Source organism: Malaclemys terrapin, chromosome 1, assembly GCF_027887155.1.
Source record: "Malaclemys terrapin pileata isolate rMalTer1 chromosome 1, rMalTer1.hap1, whole genome shotgun sequence".
Lineage (NCBI taxonomy): Eukaryota > Metazoa > Chordata > Testudines > Emydidae > Malaclemys > Malaclemys terrapin.
In genome coordinates, this window is record NC_071505.1 from 141,167,653 (window position 1) to 141,178,855 (window position 11,203).

An 11,203-nucleotide genomic window follows, 5' to 3' on the forward strand; every position below is an offset into this window, starting at 1 on the left:
GTATAAGAAGAGAGAAACTGTTTTTGCTGGTGTGCTTGATTTGAGACTTGCCTGTCTCCTTGCATCACTTTGAGATCTCAAATAAACTTTGATTGTTTCTCCACCCCGGTATGTTTATTGACGCGAAGCACACCGGGCAACAAACCCCACTGTTGCTGTCCTCAGGCCTCTGTGCCGGCAACAACCTGACATTTGGGCAGTGCTGTACCTGCACTGGCTGGTGCCCAGCGAGCTGCTGGCTGCGCTGCTGGGCACGCTCTTCTGGCATGTCCAGGGCTTCTACCTGCCTGCCTGGTAGGGTTGCCAACTGTCTAATTGCGCAAACCCAAAGACTCTTGCCCCTGCCCCACCCCTTCCCTGAGGCCCCACCCCCTGCTCACTCCATCCCCCCTCCCTCTGTTGCTCACTTTCCCACACTCTCACTTAGTTTCACCAGGCTGGGGCAGGGGGTTGGGTGTGGGAGGAAGTGTGGGGTCTGCTGTGCTGCTGGCGGTGGTGGCTGGGGGCCCCCTGGCCCTTTTAAATCACCCAGGCCTCAGAGCAATTGCCCCCTTTGCCCCCCTGTTGGCAGGCCTGAAAGTGATCATATGTCCTATTTTTGGCTGGGACAGTCCCTTTTTTTAAGGCCTGTCCTAGCCATCCTGACTTTTTTGGCAAAGGGGACAAATGCCCACTTTTGTTAAAAAAAGTGAGGTGTGGAGGAACATCTGGGGGCGGAGAAGCGGCGATGCCAGCCCTGCACAGGCAGGAGGAGGCAGGACTGGGGCAGGCAGTGAGCAGCGATGCTAGCCCCAGCCTCGTGTGGGGGCAGACAGGAAGGGGGAGGGCTCAGACTAGCCCTATGCAGTGTCCTGTTTTCCCTTTGGCAAATTCTGGGGCCCAGAATTGGTGTAGGTGGGCCTGGTCACTCTACTCTAAGCTTGTAGAGTCAGTTGGGGAAATGGAGGGAGTCAGTGGGGTCTGGGGGAACTGGGGGTAGGGAGACCATGGAGGCAGCGGGGGCCAAGGGCAATAGTAGGGGTAGGGGAGGCAGCAGGAGCCAGGGGCAATACAAGGGGTGGGGAAGGCAACAGGGGACAGGAGCGATGGGAGGGACATGGGGCTATGAGGAGGGGTGGGGGTCCAGGGAAGGCATCAGGGGCCAGGAGCAATGGATAGCTGGCTGGGGGAGGCAGCAGGGGCCAGGGTGTCAAAATACAAATTTCCCAAGGGGGAGGGGTAGCTCTGTGGTTTGAGCATTGGCCTGCTAAACCCAGGGTTATAAACTCAATCCTTGAGGGGGCCACTTAGGGATCTGGGGCAAAATCAGTACTTGGTCCTGCTAGTGAAGGCAGGGGGCTGGACTTGATGACCTTTCAAGGTCCCTTCCAGTTCTAGGAGCTAGGATATCTCCATATATTTTATTTACCATTTTACCTAAGACAGACCCTGGCAGGGCTGGCTTTAAGGGTGGGTGAGGTGTGACACAGTGTGTTGTGGTCGGGGGGAGGGAGGGCAGAAGAAACGCTGTGGTCAAGATGTGTTGCTGGAAGGTGCCTTGGCAGTCACCAGAAAGTTGACTGTGGCTGTAGTGGCCATTAGGGGACTTACCATTGTGCCCCCTCCACTATCAGCAATTACCAGTTTTCTACAATTTTGGACTGTGATCATGTTCAGAGCTTGGTAATCCACACAAGTCATGGATTACCAAGAGGAAAGTCATCTTTCTTTGCCATGAAGAAGATCAGGCCCCCCACTGGGGATGTGGAGGAATGAATGAACCCCTTCTGCAGGTTTTCCTCAAGATAGCTCTGGAGTGCCTACAGTTCAGGGTCGGAAAGGGAATAAATGCACCCCAAGGGAAACTCTGCTCCTGGATGAAGATTGATGGGACCGTCATAGTTGTGATAAGACTGTAGTGTGTCGGCTTTCTTTTTGTTGAACATATCAGCATAGTATTGACATTTAACAGGAATCCCTGGGGCCTTATGGGAGGTTGTGGGTATTGTCAAGTTTGCCTTTGGATCTTTGTTCACATCTATGAGTTATTTGGGGAACTGAGTAAGCTCTCAGGAAACAGGATTGTTGGCAAGATGGGGAGTCAAAGCGTGCCATGCCTGATGAGCAGATCAAAGACGATGATACAAGCATGCCAATGACAACTGATAAATGTGGTGAATGAATTCGCCCAAACTGGAGTATTTCTCAGTGGCCTCTCAGGGTAGTTACCTCTAAGAGAGCTGTCTGGTGGGCAACTAGACCCAATGTAAGAAGTGACCCATTTATGGACTCCACTAACTTGGGGGAGTGCTTGCATTGAGTGGGGATATTGTGTGCTTGAGCAAACTCCATATCCATGACATTTTCTGAGGCACCTGAGTCCATCAGCACCTCTAGGTTGGTGTTGGGCATCAATGTCTAAACTGACTAAGGCGTGCAGGCTGGATGAGGAGTCCACCCGTACCAGTTCATCTTTAATATCAGCATTCGGGCCAAGCCAGAAATGATAACGCTGAGTAGCCTTGTTGCAGTGAGTGACAACTACCAGCATTGGAACTCTGCTGAATATTTAGCAAGTGGCCAGCATCCTGAAGTGCAGCTTTGGCTGTAAGCTTTCGACTTTGGTCATCAAAGATCACCACAGTCTGAATAAAGTCCTCAAATTGTCCCAGAAGCAGGTTTGATTTTTCCAGGAGCAGAGATACCCAAGCCAGGACCTCTCCAATAACTAGACCAGGGGTAGGCAACCTATGGCACGTGTGCCAAAGGCGGCACGCGAGCTGATTTTCCATGGCACTCACACTGCCCAGGTCCTGGCCACCGGTCCGGGGGCTCTGCATTTTAATTTAATGTTAAATGAAGTTTTTAAACATTTTCAAAACCTTATTTACTTTACATACAACAATAGTTTAGTTATATATTATCGACTTATAGAAAGAGACCTTCTAAAAAGGTTTAAATGTATTACCGGCACGCAAAACCTTAAATTAGAGTGAATAAATGAAGACTCGGCTCACCACTTCTGAAAGGTTGATGACCCCTGAACTAGACTGATAATCAGTCCCACTTGGGCTTGGTCAGTGGGGCATGACTGCAGGTGTAGCAGAAATAGGAGATGGTGCTGATTTAGGAACCCACAACGTTTGTTGTGCTCAGCATTGATATTCTCAGGTTGGGGAAGGTTGGACTCTTGGGGGCAGGGTTGGAGTTGAAGATGGTGCAGCTTGAGCTTCCAGGATTGAATTCTGTGCCCGCAAGGGCTCCCATTATCTTTGTCAGAGAGATATTGGGTGTTGTAGGATCCATGCTCACTATATCAACTCTAGTTCCCTTAGCTTTGTGTTTGGGCTGCTTAAGCTGTCACAGGGTCAGGATGTGGGCAGTCATGCCTAGTGGTTAGAGCAGGAGTCAGGCCCCGTGATCAGAACTGGCATTAATCTAATGATTAGAGCAGGAGTCAGTAGCCAGGAATCAGATCCCAGGTCAAAGTCGAAGGACAGATGCCAGGGTCAAGTGTCAGAACCAAAGTCAGGAATCAGAGATGAGGGTCAGGATAGGGTTACCTGGAATTAGGCAAGGCAGAGGCACTACAGCGTCCAAGGCAAGGCAGGAGTGGACTAGGTCCAAAGCAAGAGTGGGTCTGGAACAAGGCAGAAGCGAGGCTGGGAACAAGCAGACATAGGAGTAGGGGTGAAAGTAACTTAAAGGACTTGCCGGTACTCTGGAGTCCTGAGGAGGGGCGAGACCTCCACCGGAAAAGGCGGGGACTTAAATCCCCAGGCCCTTTAAATCAGGATTTAAAGGGCCCGGGGCTAGGGCTGTGGTAGCAGCAGCTGGGAGCCTGAAGCCCTTTAAATCACCCCCTGAGCTCCCAGCTGCAGAGGTGTCTGGGAGCCCTGGGGTTTGGGGGCGATTTAAAGGGCCCGGGGCTCCAGCTGCTGCTACCCTCCAGGGCCCTTTAAATCGTCTCCGGAGCCCTGCTGCTGGAGCCCTGGGGTAGCGGCGGCAGGTCTCCGGTTGCTATTGAAAGGATCAGGGTGGTAGAGGTAACGGGAGCCCCGAACCCTTTCAATACCAACCAGAGCCCTGCTGCTGCTACCCCAAGGCTCCAGCAGGCTCCGGAAGCTATTTAAAGGGCCCGGGCCCTTTAAATTGTCCCCGGAGCGGCAGTGGGGCTCCAGTGGCGATTTAAAGGGCCCGGGGCGGTAGGGGCAGCAGGAGCCCTGGGCCCTTTAAATCGCCACCCGAGCCCCGCCGCCGTTACCCCAGGGCTCTGGCAGCGGGGCTCTGGTGGCAATTTAAAGGGCCCTGGGCTCCAGCCCTTTAAATTGCTGCCCCAGGAAGCCGGTCCACCCCGGTATGGCACACCAGCTCTTGCCAGCAGGGATGGCAGGTTTGTAGAAATTTTGGTGGTGCCCAGAACCTGCCCCTGCCCAAACTCTGCCCCCCCAACTCTATCCTCCACCTGCCTAAGGCTCTGGGAGGGAGTTTGGGGATAAGAGAGGGTGTGGAAGGGGGTGCAGGGGTGAGGGCTATGGGGTGAGGCTGGGGGGGAATTGGGGTGTGGCTGGGGATGAGGGGTTTGGGAGGGGACTCAGGGCTAAGGCAGAGGGTTAGGGTGCATGGGGATGAGGGCTCTGACTGGGGCTGGAAATGAGGGGTTTGGGGTGTTGGAGAGGCTCAGGGCTAGGACAGAGGGTTGGGGTGTGGGGGGGATGAGGGCTCTGGCTTGGGGTGTGGGCTCTGTGATGGGGCAGGGATGACTTTGGGGTGCAGGCAGGCTGCCTTGGGACTGGAGCCAGAGAGGAGGACTCCCCCCAGCCCTCTCCCTGCCGGCAGCAGCGAGCTCTGGGGTAGGGACCCCCTTTTCCCCCCTGGCAGCACACTCACCCCCCCCCACTGTCACTGCACATGCTCCTAGGGCCCCTCTCAGGTCCAGGAATCCCTCTCGCCTCCTCTGTGGTGGGTGCCATGCCCGGGGGGGCTGCCATCACATGTGCGCCTCCTCCCCTGCTGCTGCCCCTCACTGTAGCCTCACTGGGGGTGGGGGATGGGGCTGCCCCTTGCCCAGCGTGGGGCAAGAGTGGTGACTGCGGGCAGGGGGGGCGGCTGTACTAGTGGAGGGTCCCACCAGAAAATGAAAGGGTCTGAGGGGGAAGGGCAGCCCGCCCTGGCAGTAGTGGAGGGGGGGCACTAGGACCCTGTGGCGGCAGTTAATGCAGGCAGGCAGCATGGAGCTTCAGGGGAGAGACACAGAAGGATGGTGCACGGGGGCAGCAAAGGGGGGCCAGCCCACACTCAGGGGAGACACGGTGGGGCCTCAATATTGCTGGAGCCAGGAGGATGAGTCAGAAAGGGAGAAAATGCACCATTTTCTTGCCGGTACGCTACTGCACCTTTTATTACCGGTCCTCCCTACCGTCCCATACCGGCTTACTTTCACCTCTGCATAGGAGCAATCACAGCAATGAGCAAATGCTTTGAGCAGCTGCTGAACTGCTGCTTCTGCTCAACTTAAGAGCCAGTCAGTTGACTTTTCCAACCAATCAGGCAGTGTAGCCAATCAGCCAGCCTGCCACAGGCAGCTGCACTTCTTAGTATGCCAGAGACTGGCTCTGCTGCAGGCCCTGATTCGACGGCTGGATATCACAGAGACTGTAGGTCTGCCTCGGCTGGAACAAGTTATATGAATAAGAACTGGCTGGAATCAACACAAATAAATGGAGTACTCAGCAGAGAAAAAGGAAGACCCAGCAACCACACATTAACTTTTAATGTATGCTCTTTGAAGGTGCAATTGGAAAAAACCCAGGAGCAGGACAAAGAAGCCAAGGTGCGGATGCTGGCCTTTAAATGGCACACAGAGAGCAGGAACTCAGGGTATGTCTATGCTAAAAGTGCTACAGCTTCACAGCTGCAGCTATGCACTAACTACGGTGATAGAAGAGTTTTTCCATCGCTGCAGTAAATCCACTCCTTTAAGAGGCAGTTAGGTCATTAAATATTGATTAAAGGCAGTTAGGTCAATGGAAGACCAGCATTCCCTTCTGGTTCGTCACCCCCCAAAGATGTGAAACCAGTTCCCCAGAAACCAGTTTATTTGGCATACACACTCCATGCAGTTTATACACCAGAGAGCTGCTTTGGATGAAAATAAACAGAAAGTTTATTTAATTGATAATTCCCAGATTGAAAGACAAAATAGTAAGGGGAAGCAAATATATACACGTTGCACAGAAAATAAACCTAAAGATGCAACCTCAGACTTTGCATTTTCATATTAGATCAAATTCCTTTTCTAATAAGAGTTACCTATTGCCTTAAAACATTTCCTTGCATATCTCCTGGATGTAACAGGGAACCAGCATTCATGAATGGCCTACTGCCTCAAGACTTTCCCCCCAAGTACTGGATTAAAAAAACCCTCAATTCCAAGACTGCTTTTAAAAGGCTTTTCTACCTCTCTCAGTTCATGGTGATTCATGGTTAGTCAGAGTAGGTAAACTCCCTCCTGACTGGAGAGCCCAGATGTTCTTTTCAGTTTTGAGATGTCTCAATGTCTTTCCACTAACTCTAATGATCCATCGTTGTCTTTTCCTGGATGGAGAATGAATAGTTACTTGAAGCCGGTTTCCTATAAACATCTGGTTTGGAAGGTGCCCTTTCCCGCTTGACTGCTCACTGCCCTGCTGTGAGGTGTAGCTGAAGTTGAGTGAGGTAAGCTCCATCATTGATATACCTAAGTGACTATACAAAGCTAGAAAATGTATACAATAAATAAAATTAAGCCCTTTTTCATTGGAGTTCAGTGGAGTTTTTGGCTTTCTGAAACGCAGGCATATCTATAGATTTAGGAACCTACCTTAAAGTTCCTATTTTTTCAGAATCTTAGTTTAACTGATCTAATTGGTCTAATTTGAAACCCAGGCCTGCACATGCACCCACCGGCATGCAGTGCCCTTCTCCAGCAGTACCACTTGAATATACAGGTGTTAGAAGATATCAACTGTGTGCACAGGTTTTAGAGCTGAGAAAGTGTGGAAGCAGGAGTGTGTGCACACAAAGTTGTTCACACACTCAGTGGAGGCCAGGGTGTGTCCCCAATACAAGTGAAGCATAGTAGTTTTCTTCCATGGCTAATTTACAATCCCATGAGCTCTGAAACAGGAGTCCTTGGGTTGTTCTTCTACATCTCAGTCCTGAAAAATCCATCTGTGTTTATGTGGATGGAAATCAGGAAAGGATTCTGTAACAAGCTGTCAATTACGCAGACACATCTTTGCATCCCCTGCCTGAGAGCTCATGCCTGTAAACAAATCACTATTTCACTAGACAGAAAACACATTGAAGTGTGATTCCAAGACAGAGAAAATCAAGAGGAATCATAGGTTATGGCATATAGCTCCTGCCCCGAAATAAAGGACAGCTGTGGTCGGCTGGATTACTCTTATGGCTGGGAGTCAGGACGCACGGGTTTAATTCCTATGTCATTCCCCAAAAGTCTGTTAATTCTTTCTGTGCCTCAGTTACTCTGGTGATGACAATGCTTCTTTCTCATCATTATAAAGCACTTTAAGATGGACTGATGTAAACGTCTAAACAAATGAAGTATATTGGTATTATTATTAAAAGATGGGATATCTAATTCCAGTTGCTAAAACATGGCTCCTTAGCTCAGCTACTTTGTGTCCTGGCCTTTCTTGGACACATAATACATCAACTTTCCACAGTCACAGGCTACACAACAGAGGTAATTTCCTATATGTCCTCTACAAATGAATACTGGGATATCCCTAGAGCTTTTCATATACCGTGTTAAGATACATTAACACCTTTGTGTTTACATACCAACTCTTCTCCTTCAGGTAACCAAAATCACTTTTTAAAACAGTGAGTCAGAAGCCAGCGGTGCAGTAACTATGCAGGCAAATGAGAGAATTCTGATCTCAAATAATTTTCAGAAAACCTGAGCCTGTTTCTTTGAAAACGTGTTAGCCCAGACCCTGGATTTTTTTCTCTGAATGTTTTCAAAGAGTTTCCTGAGAATCCTTACCTTTGCTGGGTTCCCCTCACACATGGGCACAGAACATGGTTTACAACACCACACTCTAATACTGCCTTTCCCTTTAGTACTGCCCTCTAGCCTTAGAACTAGATATGAGTCCCAAGGCTTAGTATTTTACTTCACCCCTCGTACTTCAAATACAAAATTGAGAGTACTACATCCCGTTGAGCAGGATAATTTGGGGTGGGAATGGTTGGACCTTTTGGAAAGGCTCTGATAGGAAGGATGAGTCTCTGATGCTCCTGACCTAGCAAACTTCTAAAGGGAACAGACAAACGTGAGTGGGAAATAGCTCAAATCTGCTCACAAAGAGACCTCAGGGGAGAGAGAGTGTGTCAGTCACATGACTTTCAGAGTCATACTCTGGCAGCCATTGTTACAGAGATGATTGTGTGGACATTTTAGTTGAGTAATCCATCAAATCTTCAGGAGAAGAAAGGGTGAAACCAAGGCTTTTCGCTCCTTAATATGTGACATTTTTAAGATCTAAAAAGTTCACATGCCCACACTCAAATGCCAATTAAATATATATTTATTAAGCTACAGTAAAAAAGCTGCTTTCACAAGATTAAGAGTGATAACATCAAAAAAGAAATAAAAATTATAATTACTTATCTGACAGCCAGAGTATGGGCCTAATCCCATTCTCACTAAAATCAAAGGAAAGATGGCTATTGATTACAGTGGGTATTAGATCATACCTTAGATTTTATTACAACATCTTTGAGGTGATTCACTGAGCCACTCTACCTTCTCTCAGACATGGAGACAGGAACTGACTGTGATAGCATTCAGCAGCCTGGGACTCAAACAGACTCTCAGTCATTGTTGAGAGAGGGAACCAGCCAAAGGACAGCTATGATCTTTTCTTTCTGACCTATGGAGTGACTGAAGTGTTATCTAACTCAATAACAACAAAAATATTTCGGTTTCAGAATAGCAGTCGTGTTAGTCTGTATCCACAAAAAGAACAGGAGTACTTGTGGCACCTTAGAGACTAACAAATTTATTAGAGCATAAGCTTTCGTGAGCTACTGCCCATTGACAAAATATAATTGAGTGAATTAGGTTTTAATGCTCAATGTTTTGTGACTTGCCAGGGCAGAGAAACTCTCTGGTAGGACTGATGCAAATACTTTCAGAAGTAGCAAATTTGCCTAAACACTGATCCTGCAGCTACCAGCCACAACCCCCAGACCAGCACCTGCAGCCAGCATTTGAGCATGTCTATACTGAGGCATGTCTGATGTAGCCTGTGTTGGTAGCCAAAAAGCTAACCCTTGTAGCTTTTGGATAACTGGTTGTGCTGCTGTTTGAGTGCTGGGCTTGACTTCCTATCAACTCACACAAAGAAACAATTCTGAGTTTTCAGAGACACTTCGGCGTGCAGTAGGTATATTTTCCACACCTCTTAAGAAAGGCTGTGAGTTCTTCTGAACTGGCACTTGTAGAAACAGTTGTGTAGGACTGTGGGATATTTATCTTTAAAAATAGGAGAGGACCCCTGGAATTTTTCAGGAAAGCGATCTTGTTTAAACAAAACAAAGCTCTATTTTCCAAGCTTCTCTACATGATTCCAGATACAGAGCCAGATTCTGCAGTCATTTACATGTATGTAAATTCATAATAACTCCTTTGACTTCAGTGGAATTACTCTAGATTTACTCCAGAAAGCACCATTTGGTCTATGCTCTTTTACATGGACCTGCTTCTCAAGTGACACTTGGCATAGTGCAGAATCCTGGCTGATACCTGTTTCAGTTTGGGATTGCCCAAGATCAAGATAATAGAGTGTCTCATGGGATAAGCAGCCATTACAACTATACAGATGACATCCCAGCTGCTGTTAGTTGAGAAGATGTTAGCTAATGTGAGAATCAAAGCAACAAAATCGAAAAAGTATAGGATGAGGAAGGAGACGATGGATTCTATGGCACCCATGTGGGCCTCCATGTTGGGATCTGTGAAGCCAGTTGCCTTGTTTTCGATCTTCCTGGTGTGTCTCCACAGAGAGGTTATTAACAGGACAGTGGAAGCAACAAACACTAGTAAAGGGAGACATATCCCAATGTTGTAGAGAAGAATCTGGGGAAACAAATTGATCTCCTTTGCAACTGTCCCCTTTGTGGTGTTTGCCATGGAGTTGTTGCAGTACAACAACATTGTAGATGTCCCACAAGAAAGGAAAACTGCTCAGTAAGGAGAAAAGGGATGATTCTACCAGCAGCCATGGAACCAGACTGGAAATTTTTCACTTCAGCCAGAGGAACCAAGGGCTGGGTGAAACTGGCTATCTTGGCACAGTAGAAGACACTGAGCCAGGCAGCAAACCAGAGGCTGGAGTAGTTCAGGAACATGACAAGGGTATTGAAAATTTTGTATACCTTATCCTCGTTGTAAAAGGCTGGATAGAACATGCTGCAAACCACCATCAGCATGAACCAGGACTGCAGGCAGAGTATGGATAAGCTCAGGAAGATCAAGATCATATCACAGGAGGACAGTCTACTGCTCATGACCCAGTTGGTGAGATTGATAGCCACAATGATTCCATTTCCCCCAATTCCTATGATGGATTCAATGGCTAAAATGATCAGATAGAAGATATGAGTTGGCTTGTCTGCCCTCAGGGAAGCACAGTCTTCACCTGACATCCTTGTGGGCTCCTAAAAGCTCTGGACACCTAGGACACCAGGAAGGATAGACAGGGGAAAAAGGGAGGAGGTGTTGCCTTATATATTAAAAATGTACACACTTGGACTGAGGTAGAGATGGACATAGGAGACGGAAGTGTTGAGAGTCTCTGGGTTAGGCTTAAAGGGGCAAAAAACAAGGGAGATGTCATGCTAGGAGTCTACTACAGGCCACCTAACCAGGTGGAAGAGGTGGATGAGGCTTTTTTCAAGCAACTAACAAAATCATCCAAAGCCCAAGATTTGGTGGTGATGGGGGACTTCAACTATCCGGATATATGTTGGGAAAATAACACAGCGGGGAACAGACTATCCAACAAATTCTTGGACTGCATTGGAGACAACTTTTTATTTCAGAAGGTTGAAAAAGCTACTAGGGGGGAAGCTGTTCTAGACTTGATTTTAACAAATAGGGAGGAACTCGTTGAGAATGTGAAAGTAGAAGGCAGCCTGGGTGAAAGTGATC

The 11,203-nt window shown here is 48.3% G+C and overlaps 1 pseudogene; it reads right to left on the reverse strand.

Moving 5' to 3' along the window:
• Positions 1 to 9,122: 9,122 nt before the first annotated feature.
• Positions 9,123 to 10,698, reverse strand: LOC128833623 (taste receptor type 2 member 40-like; annotated as a pseudogene).
• Between the last annotated feature and the right edge of the window lie 505 nt (positions 10,699 to 11,203).